This window comes from Pistacia vera, unplaced genomic scaffold (genome assembly GCF_008641045.1).
Source record: "Pistacia vera cultivar Batoury unplaced genomic scaffold, PisVer_v2 Contig959, whole genome shotgun sequence".
NCBI classification, from domain to species: domain Eukaryota; kingdom Viridiplantae; phylum Streptophyta; class Magnoliopsida; order Sapindales; family Anacardiaceae; genus Pistacia; species Pistacia vera.
This window is the reverse complement of record NW_022196844.1, coordinates 274,265-284,280: the sequence shown is the minus strand read 5'-3', so window position 1 is coordinate 284,280 and position 10,016 is coordinate 274,265. Positions and strand designations below refer to the sequence as shown.

Sequence of the window (10,016 nt, the reverse complement as noted above, 5' to 3'; positions counted from 1 at the left end):
AACATTATTTTTTTCTCAAATTTCCTATTTTTGTGATCTAGTGTTGATAAGAGCTTAAAAATACACATTTACTTAGTGGTTTATGGTGATTTTTTTGTGAGAAATTAGGCTTAATTAGGTAAAGTGGCTTAATATTTTCATAATTGTTTTTTATCGGATCACAGGTGTGTTTGAGTGTTTTTCAGGTTATTCGTGCTAAATGTTATGCTTGAATAAAGAATCATGTCGGCAACATAATGAGTGATGAGTAGAAACAAACGGATCGAGAACCAGAGTTGAATTGAAGAAGTTATAGAGCTTTGAAGTAAAGAGGAGATTCTAGATTACGCTCTAATTTGAACACACCTCAGTGTTTCGACAATAACTCGAGTTGTAAACCTTGGATTAAGACGATTCTTTGAGTGTTGGAAAGCTGACTCAAAGGGCTACATTTCATATGTTACAACATCTCCAAATTCCATTATTATTGTGCTAAAAAATCACCATCTCTAGAGTGTTGAGGAATGATGCGAGATTTGAACTAAAGAATAGGAAGTTATCACTGTGCCACAGCACACTTTATCCATAATCAACCAAGCCGTTGCACAGTCACGACAGTTAGGAATTTTTTTTTCTGTTTTTTATTAGGAAAATAGGGTTAAGAGTCTTAAACTAAATAGAATTAAGGAAAATAAAACCCTAACCCTTGTGGGATATAAATAGAAGTCTTTTAGCATTATTTTGGGGATTCCTTGGAGAGAATTAGAGGAGGTTAACACAAGAGAAGATCAAAGTGATAGAATTTCTAGAGCTTTTGATTTGCAATATAGAGAAGTCTTCTTGTTTCTTTCTTGAACTCGTGTTTCTTATTTTAATAAAGATGATTGTTTCTTTCATGTTGATTATAAACTAAATTTATTCTCTAGGGCTAAGATGTAGCCCAATCTCTTGATTATGTGTTGATTTATTTATGTTGATTTCATTAAGATTTCTTCCTAAGTTTTATTATTATGCCTAATGCTTTTGATTCTTAAGGGCCCAAGAATTGAACGAACTAATGGACTTGGTTGAGATCAAGAGATGATACTTAGTTGGTCTATGGTAGTAAAACCATAGATTGAGAAAACGCTAGAGATATGTTACCGTAACTTGTGAGGTTTTGGTAAACTCCATAGAGCGTAATGATCTCCAATTGCTTAAATCTAATTAGAGATAATTTGGGTTAGTAATTAAGGGGTAATTTGATAATTGTTTGAGAGAAAGTTATTGGAAATTTAGGGAGTTTGACCTGTAGGAAGAGCTTAATGAAATTAGCATAAGTGATCAATACATATGAATAAGAGTTGGTGTGAAATCTATGCCCTAGGTCTAGTCATCTTGCATTAAACTCAAAGCTTTATTTAGTTGTTCTCTTTTCAATTCTTTTTTAATTTCAATTGTTATTTTTTTTTTTAATTTAGGTTTTCCTTGATACAATTTGGATTAATCAAATAGTAATAGGATAGTTTAATTTGGTAATTGATAATAGTAATTCCCTTGGGTTCAATATCCGTATTCATACACTTTATTACTTACAGGATTTTGTACACTTGCGAAAATCACAAGTGTATGATTTAAAAATTGGAGGGGTCACTCTAGCATAATCCACCGGTGCCCCATAACAGTAGCAAATCTTATTGAAGTGATTGCACGGTTCTCCACAATCTTCCAATTTGAATGAATTTCCTATCGATAAACTTCTCACGCAGTAGGTTTGTCCAAGTAAGTTTTTTCGCACAAACATATATGATGATATGATGTTTTTACATTTTGGGGCCATTTGGATCGAGGGTAAATAAGATGACGGGGTCATCTTCGTTTATTTTGCAAGATTCTTGTGTTTGGTTTGCAAGAAATAAAATATTACAGTAATCTTTTATTGCAAATAGTTTTACTGTTGATAATGTGGGTGGTAATCTTATTACCTTGCTAAGGGGGTGTTATTAAAACATTACCGAGGTAATCTGATTTTTCTACCCATTTTGTCCTTAATTAAAAACCATTTCGGACACAATTGCCCTTAAATGTCTACCAAATAACAATTACCCAGACCCCCTATATTTGAAAAATTAGCTAAAACACCCCAGCCACAAAAAAAGTTTAAAAATTAACAAAATACCCCCAACCACCCAAGACCACTGCCAACCATGACTCATCATCACCGACCACCGGCGTCAGTAGCCGTAATGGTGCATGACTAGCGGGATTTGGCCGGTCGTGAGCCGATAAGGCCTTTTCCGGAACAACCAGATTTGGTGTTTCTATGGCCATTTCATGGCCAAAGATGTGGCCATGAAATGGCCATAGATCTAGTCGTGAAATGGCCATAGATATGGCCCTTTTTCGGCCATGGATTTGTGATCCATGGCCATTTTCGACTTTGCCAATGCACGATCGGCCATATACGACCAGTTGTGCATCATTTCGTCGATTGCCGGCGGCGGTCGGCGATGGTGGTTGGCTGCCGGCAGTGGCTTGGGATGGGTGGGGGCGATTTTGCTATAAATTAAAGTTTTATATGGCTGAGGTGTTTTAGCAAAATTTCAAATGTAAGGGGTTAAAAAAATTATTCAAAAAATAATAATAAGTCATATTATATTAATATTTAAAAAGGAGGGCAATTTAGTAATCTACATAACATACCCACCCATTTATCCTCCCAATCAAATATATTATTTACCAATTTATTCGAACCAACCAAACATATTTTATAAACATTCTCAGTAATCTTCAATGTAATCTTTCTTTCCGTTAATATAATATATTCTTATAATTAAACATTATATGGTCTAAACACCCTTACACTATAGTAACCTTATCATGAATGATCAATTTTTCTCAATGATTTTCCTGATTAGAATCGTAAGTAAAACAAAGTAGTGCTTGCTAGCTGTACCATGATAGAATGATTTTCCTGATTAGACTAGAAAGTAAAACAAAGTTATGTACTCTTAACATAATCGAAGAGCATATGTCATTTATTCTACTATGAAAATTATATTTTCTCTGATTGATATCCAAGAAAGTGTACATAAAAAGAAGCATCCTACATTAATTAAGTAATAATAACATAATCATTTCTGGCCTAATTGCAAGTATCATAGTACTTAAGAACTGTAATATTTAATATTATAATAACAGTACCTCCTCAACTAGTTTATTGATATTCACATATGATGAACCATTCGGACTAGTGGCTTCCTCTGCCTTCTTCTTCCACTTCATGGCCTGACTTCTCATCTTTGTACCACTCTTTCCCTCCATTAACTCCCTCACAAGTTTCTCCACTTCATCTCTCTTTACATTATTGTCGATTTCCAGGCCTATACTCCACTTATTATATGCAAACCAACAATTAGTTTGTTGGTCTGCGAAAAATGGCCAACAAACCATTGGCACTCCACCACACACGCTTCCAATGGTAGAGTTCCATCCACTGTGAGTCAAGAATCCTCCTATAGATGGATGATTGAGCACTTCTTCTTGTGGACACCAACTCGCCAGTAGACTTCTTTCTTTAGTTTTTTCAAGAAACTCAGGCGGCAAAATCGCTGAGTCACCCATAACAAGATCTTCTCCTATAATAAATAGAAACGTTTGGTTGCTGTTAGCAAGTCCCCAAGCAAATTCAGTCATTTGTTGCGGTGTCATGACAGTGACGCTCCCAAAATTCACATAAACTACGGATTTTGGTTTCTTGGAATTGAGCCATTGGAGACATTCAGTCTCTTCTTTCCAGAGATTTGAACCAATAGATTTTAGAAAATTTTGGGGAATGTTCTTGAGAAATAATTGAAGAGGACCGGTCGTGTAAATAGGAGGGAATATAGAGGAGAGAGTATTCAAAACATGATGCTCAAAGTCATTAAACGTATTGAGAATAATGGCCGAAGCTTTTTGAGACGTCTTTATCAGTTCCATGATGAAGTTTTAACATAATATGTATCATTTGGATCTGTTGTCCTAATGAAGGTTGGCAAGTCCCTTAGCCGGATGCCTTCCAATCCTGGAATCCAATCTACAACAGTATCCAAATAGCCATTTTCCATATCGGCCACATCTGCAATATTTTACATTTGTTACCTTATGTTTCAACTAAATATTTTCAATTAAAAAATAACCGCCTATCCCAACCCTTAACTAAATTAGCCAATAGGTACATCTTTTAACATAAAGATTTTTCTATAAAATATGATACCTCATTGATGCGAAATGGATGGCTTGAATTAAAAAATAAAATAAAATAAAGCAATTAATTAAACTGTAAATAATACCTTTTAAAGGAATCAAACCTTTAGCCACAAGATTTGAATACTCTGAATATCCTAGGAAGGCACACGCACTCATAGCCCAGAAGAATACAATGGGGATTCCAAGTTCTTCCGCAGCCTGCAGAGTGAAAGGCAGACCTGAATCCGAAATTATGCCAGTAACACATGGAATATTGGGGGAAGAATTCAATTTTTTGAGAAAATCGAAATGGGACTGAAATGTTGTTCAAGATCGGGACGTCTTGTGTAACATCAGCATCAACTTGAGGCAGACCATCCGGGATCGTTTCCAAACAAAAATCCGGTAAGCGATCGAGGGCATCAGGGCCTCTGGCTTTTAATTAGCGTTTGTGGTTGTACTCGGTGCTCACAAACGTTACGTGGAAACCTCTGAAATGAAGTAATTTTGCCAATTTGAACAGTGGAGTTATGTGTCCTTGAGTTGGGAACGTGACACAAACTATATGAGGCTTCTTAGATGCTGGAACTAGTCTATCTATCAGCTATAATGAATAAGTCTTTCTTTCCGATGATGTTCTTGATTCATTTAATAAGAAAACTTGAAAGGTATTTATATTTATTAAACCTGTAGAACCAGTGCTGCTTTGCCGACAAGATATTAAAAGTCAAAAAAGGTCTCTTTCCGTTTCATCATCGTCAAAACCACTTTTTCTTCATAATGATGTCACTTTTACATTAACTTAGGAAGGAGCAAATCGTCGGTTGATTTTCACTGTTAAACTAGAAAGTAGACAAAAGTATCGCCTGGATCACGCAATAACGTCCAATAATTACTTAATCAATTATACGTGTACTTGAGCATCAATTATTTATAGGTATAAAACATTTAAAAATAAAATTGAAAGTTGTTAAAATATATAGGTAGCTTTCTGTTGATGCTGATTGCGGTTAATCCTATTTCTCTTGCCAACCACAATCCAGCGAACAGAGCTTCATACTCAGTCTCATTGTTGGTCGTCTTGAACCCGAAAAGGAGAATGCCATGAATACGAATGCCTTCGGGACTTAGGAGGAGAACGCTTGCCCTGGCCCTTTTCCTGTTTGATGATCCATCGACATATAGACTCTAGGTCGATAGATTTTGGACAGTTTTTTGGGTGATTTCACTGGTTTGTTGCTCGAATTCCTTTATTGATGATATGAGAATTCTGAGATGAAGTTGGCAACAACCTGCCCTTTGATGGTTGCTTTCGGTCTGTACTGCAGATCGAACTGACTTAGTTCCATGGCCCACTTGAGCAATTTACCTGACGCCTCTGGTTTCTAGAGGACTTGTTTGAGTGGGTAACTGGTCATTATATGGATTGTGTGGGCGTGAAAGTAAGGTCGCAACTTTCTGGAGGCGATCAAGAGGGCATAAGCCAATCGCTCCATTTTCGGATACCGCATCTCGGCATCCAGCAGACGCTTGCTCGCGTAATATACTGGCCATTGAACCCTGTTCTCTTCCCGAACTAAAGCTGCACTGACCATGTACTGAGAGACGGACAGATACAGGAGGAGAATTTCTTGCGGGAAAGGCTTGGACAGAAGAGGTGGCTTTCCGAGGTGCTCTTTAATGCTCTGGAATGCATGTTCGCATTCGGGAGTCTACTCAAACCTCTTATTGGCCCTAAGTATATTAAAGAATGGCAATCATTGATCTATTGCCCTCGATATGAAGTGACTGAGTGCCGCTATTCGCTTGTTGAGACTCTGAACCTGCTTTCGGTTAGTCGGGCTTTTCATATCGAGGAGAGCTTGGATTTTATCAGGGTTGATCTCTATTCCCCTCTGATTAACCATGTACCCCAGGAATTTTCATGAGGATACTTCGAATGAGCATTTGAGAGCATTGAGCTTCATTATGTACCTCCGAGTATGCCGAACATCTCAGCGAGATGTGCTATGTGATCTGAAGCGACATGCGATTTGACCAGCATGTCATCAACATAGACTTCCATCGATCTCCCGATCTGTTCGGAAAACATTCGGTTAACCAGTCGCTAGTAAGTTGCCCCAGCATTTTTTAGGCCGAAGGGCATAACCTTGTAACAATACAACCCCTGATTTATAACAAAGGAGGTATGCTCTTCGTCCGACTTATACATCTGAATCTGATTGTATCCCGAGTACATGTCCATGAAACTCAGCAGCTCATGCCCGGAGGTGGCATCAACAAGCTGGTCAATCCTTGACAGGGGAAAGCTGTCTTTCGGACACGCTCTGTTGAGGTCGATGAAGTCAATGCAGGTCCGCCATTTGCTGTTAGGCTTCTTTACCAGCACTAGGTTGGCAACCCAACTTCGGTACAGCGCCTCTCGGATGGATCCATTCAGGAGGAGATTATCTACCTCAACCTTTAAGACAACATATCGCTTCGAATCCATTACTCTTCTCTTCTGGCGGACAGGTTTGGCCTCACTATCGATGTTCAAGGTATGGCAAATAACATTCGGGCTGATCCTGACCATGTCAGCATGCGTCAATGTGAACACATTAATATTTTCTCTGAGGAAGCTGGTAAGATCGCTGGCGAGCTGGGGGTTGAGATTGCTTCCAATCCTTAACACTCGGCTCGGCTCGCTCCGATCGACTGAAACTTTCCATAAATCCTCAACCGGCCCATTGGAAGGGCATTCCTGGATATGAAGATCCATATTATCCTCGGTTGGGCCAGGCTGTGGTACGATCCGACTGATCGCCATCGCTTGTTCGGGAATGCTACGGGAAGTGCATTTTCCCCTACACGCCATCTGCATTGCCCTTACATAGCAGTCGCGAGACGCGCATCGAGATCTGCTTACTTCCCTTATCCCAGTCGTGGTGGGGAACTTCATCTTAAAATGGTAAATCAAGGTGACTGTTTTGAAGTTTCTTAGTAGAGGTCGCCCTAGGATGCCATTGAAAATGGATGGGCAGTCCACTACTAAGAACTTAGTGATCTTGGTCACCTCATTGGAGTTACCCAATGTGACCAGGAGTGAGATTGCCCCCTTAGGGATCAGGTGATCCCCGGTGAAACCATATAGAGGGATGGAGGCAGGTTTCAGGTCGGCCTCATCCAGTTTCATTCTTTCAATAGCTCGTTGGAATAGGATGTTCACAGCGCTTCCATTATCCACTAACATTCTATGGACGTCACAACACCCTATTTGGGGCATGATGACAAGAGCATCGTTATAGGGATGATGCAATCAAACTGTTTCTTTTTCGGAGAAGGTGATTTCCTCCTCCCTATGAATCTTAGAAGGTCGTAGCGCTGCGTTCATTACACTGATGGGGTCATGATGGGCTGTGCGAGCATACCTTTCTTGGGCACCTCGCGAATTCCTTCCGAGGTGTGGTCCCCCAAAAATTATCCCTATGCTATGGATACCCTTGCGACCACGACGCTTCTTGCCCGATTCCTCTTGAGTTTTCTCCCGTACGGAAGCAGAGTCATCAACATACTCTTTGAAGTGTCCCTGCTTAATGAGCTCTTCAATTATTTGCTTAAGGGCCCGACACTCATCAGTGTGATGCCCATTATCCCGATGGTAGCAACAATATTTTTTACTGTTTTTGGCTGAAGGGGGATTTTTCATAGGCTTAGGTTCTCCAAATAGGCCGACCTCTTCTAACTTGTCAAGAATGGCAAAAATTGAGGCATTTAGAGGGGTGTACTGACTCTTGTCGCAGTCGCGACGAGGAACTGGAGGGTAAGATTTCTTGGGCTCATACCACTGCTTCTTCCCTTTTCGCTGATCGTCATTAGCCCATCTACGATCAGCCCTCCTGTTCTGCCCCTGACCGGGCGCACTGCTCGAAGGACCAGGGTCGTGGCGGTTGAGCTCCGCCACAGAGTTTTCAATGCAAAAATATTTCTCCGTAAGGCTGTAGAAGCAGGTGAGGGAAACATCGTCCTCTGATTGCAGCTCTTTTCACAGATCCGAACGAACTCTTCGGGAGTATAAACTACTTTATGGAGCTCCCTGTGGAACCTGTTGATATAAGATTGGCGGGATTCATCCCTCTCTTACCTTATGTTGCTGAGGTAGCTCAGAGGCATTGAGAACTTCTTGTTCACCTGGAAGTGTCTCAGAAATGTCGAGTTCATCTAAGGCCACGAGTTGACTAATCCTACTAGGAGCGACCTGAACCATCGCTTAGCATGTGAAGTAAGAGTTACTGCCAAGCAATGACATTTTGCCAAGTCAGAGACTTGGTGGAGTTCCATCAGGTCATTGAATTCGTATAGATGATCCTGCGGATCAGAATTTTTGTCGAATGCTCGCATAACGGGCATTCTGAATCTGGATGGGAGAGGCGCGGCTAACGCAGCCGGAGAAAAGGGAGACGCCTCTATGACCTTCCCTTGCTCATTTCGTTGAGCCTTCAGCTGATCCAAAGCTTGTTACAGCTCTTCAATCTGAGGTAGCGGAGCTACCTGGGGATTGCTTTCCGTAACATGGGTTCGACCCTCACGGTTGTGGTTGAGGAAAGACCACAGGTTAGATTCCTCCTCGCCTCGGTCGGTAGTTCAACCAATCTTGACACACGCTGGTTAAAGTCGTGTGATGGCGCTGCGTGGTTCAGGGAACCTTCCCGACCTCCGTGGTGGTGCGAACTGACCTGCAGACGGTGGGAACTTTCTGCACGACGATGATCGGAATCGTCATTTTGGCGATAATGGGAATCTCCCCGCCTTGCACTTTTATAGGAGTGCTCGCACGACGTGGCATGGGATAGGTCGTGACATGTCATCGAGCCTTAACGCCACGGGTTTTCTACACGGGGTGCGGTTGGTGTTCGCTGGCCCCTTGGAGCCTCTAGGCCGGCTCTTCGCCACTTGCTTTCCTTTTCTTTGATGCGCTGCAGTGCGCGTGGCATGGGCTATTACCCTTTTCCGCGCTTTCATTCGACCTGCAGGCGTTTTTGGCGGTGGCACTGCCTCATTCGATTCAGGTGGCACGACCCGATCCAACCGGTCTAGCCTTTGGCTGACTGTTTGGAGAGTATTGTTGAACCTTTCCATGTAGCTCATGACAATTGGGTCAAGCCGTGAGCTTGAAGGGATATCCTCCACGGTATTTTGTGGGACTAAGGGTGCCTCGAGAGAAGTGTCATCTTGTACCTAGAGGTTCTTCTCATCACCATGATCGATTCACTCAGATTCAAATCGGCGAGCCATTTGCTGTAGTGGGACTGATTAGTGAGAGATTCTCTTGATGAAGAACAAGTACTAAATTAGGCCTTCCTTCTAGCGCAAACTGTTGATGCTTAATTTTGACACCAACTAATCGCATGTGGGAAATGCTGAGCTGACTCAGAAGTCACACGTGAATATGGCGGTATTGGTTTGAGTAAGAGATGAAGAACAATGTTTAAAGTGGTTCGGATGCTTAACTAAGCGAATCCTATGTCCACTGGTATTGTATTAATATATGAGATTATGTTGCGTTTAGCGAGCTGATTTATAGCTTAGAGAATACAAGAGAATACACGAGAGAGAGAGAGAGAGAGAGAGAGAGAGAGAGAGAGAGAGAGAGAGAGAGAGAGAGAAGGCTATTCCAGAGTGAAATTAGCTAATCCCACAAACGGGAGAGGAGCCCTCTATTTATAGTGGGATGAATTGAGGTAATGATTACTGAATCTATGAGTGGGTTAGATTGCCGTGCAAATCCTCCTTTGTGTCTCGTTTCTCACCTGCTCGAGTGATTTCCTCGACTTATGTAGGGATTGGAA

At 41.2% G+C, this 10,016-nt stretch overlaps 1 pseudogene; it reads right to left on the bottom strand.

Moving 5' to 3' along the window:
* Nucleotides 1-3,162: 3,162 nt before the first annotated feature.
* Nucleotides 3,163-8,950, bottom strand: LOC116121062 (annotated as a pseudogene).
* Nucleotides 8,951-10,016: the final 1,066 nt, after the last annotated feature.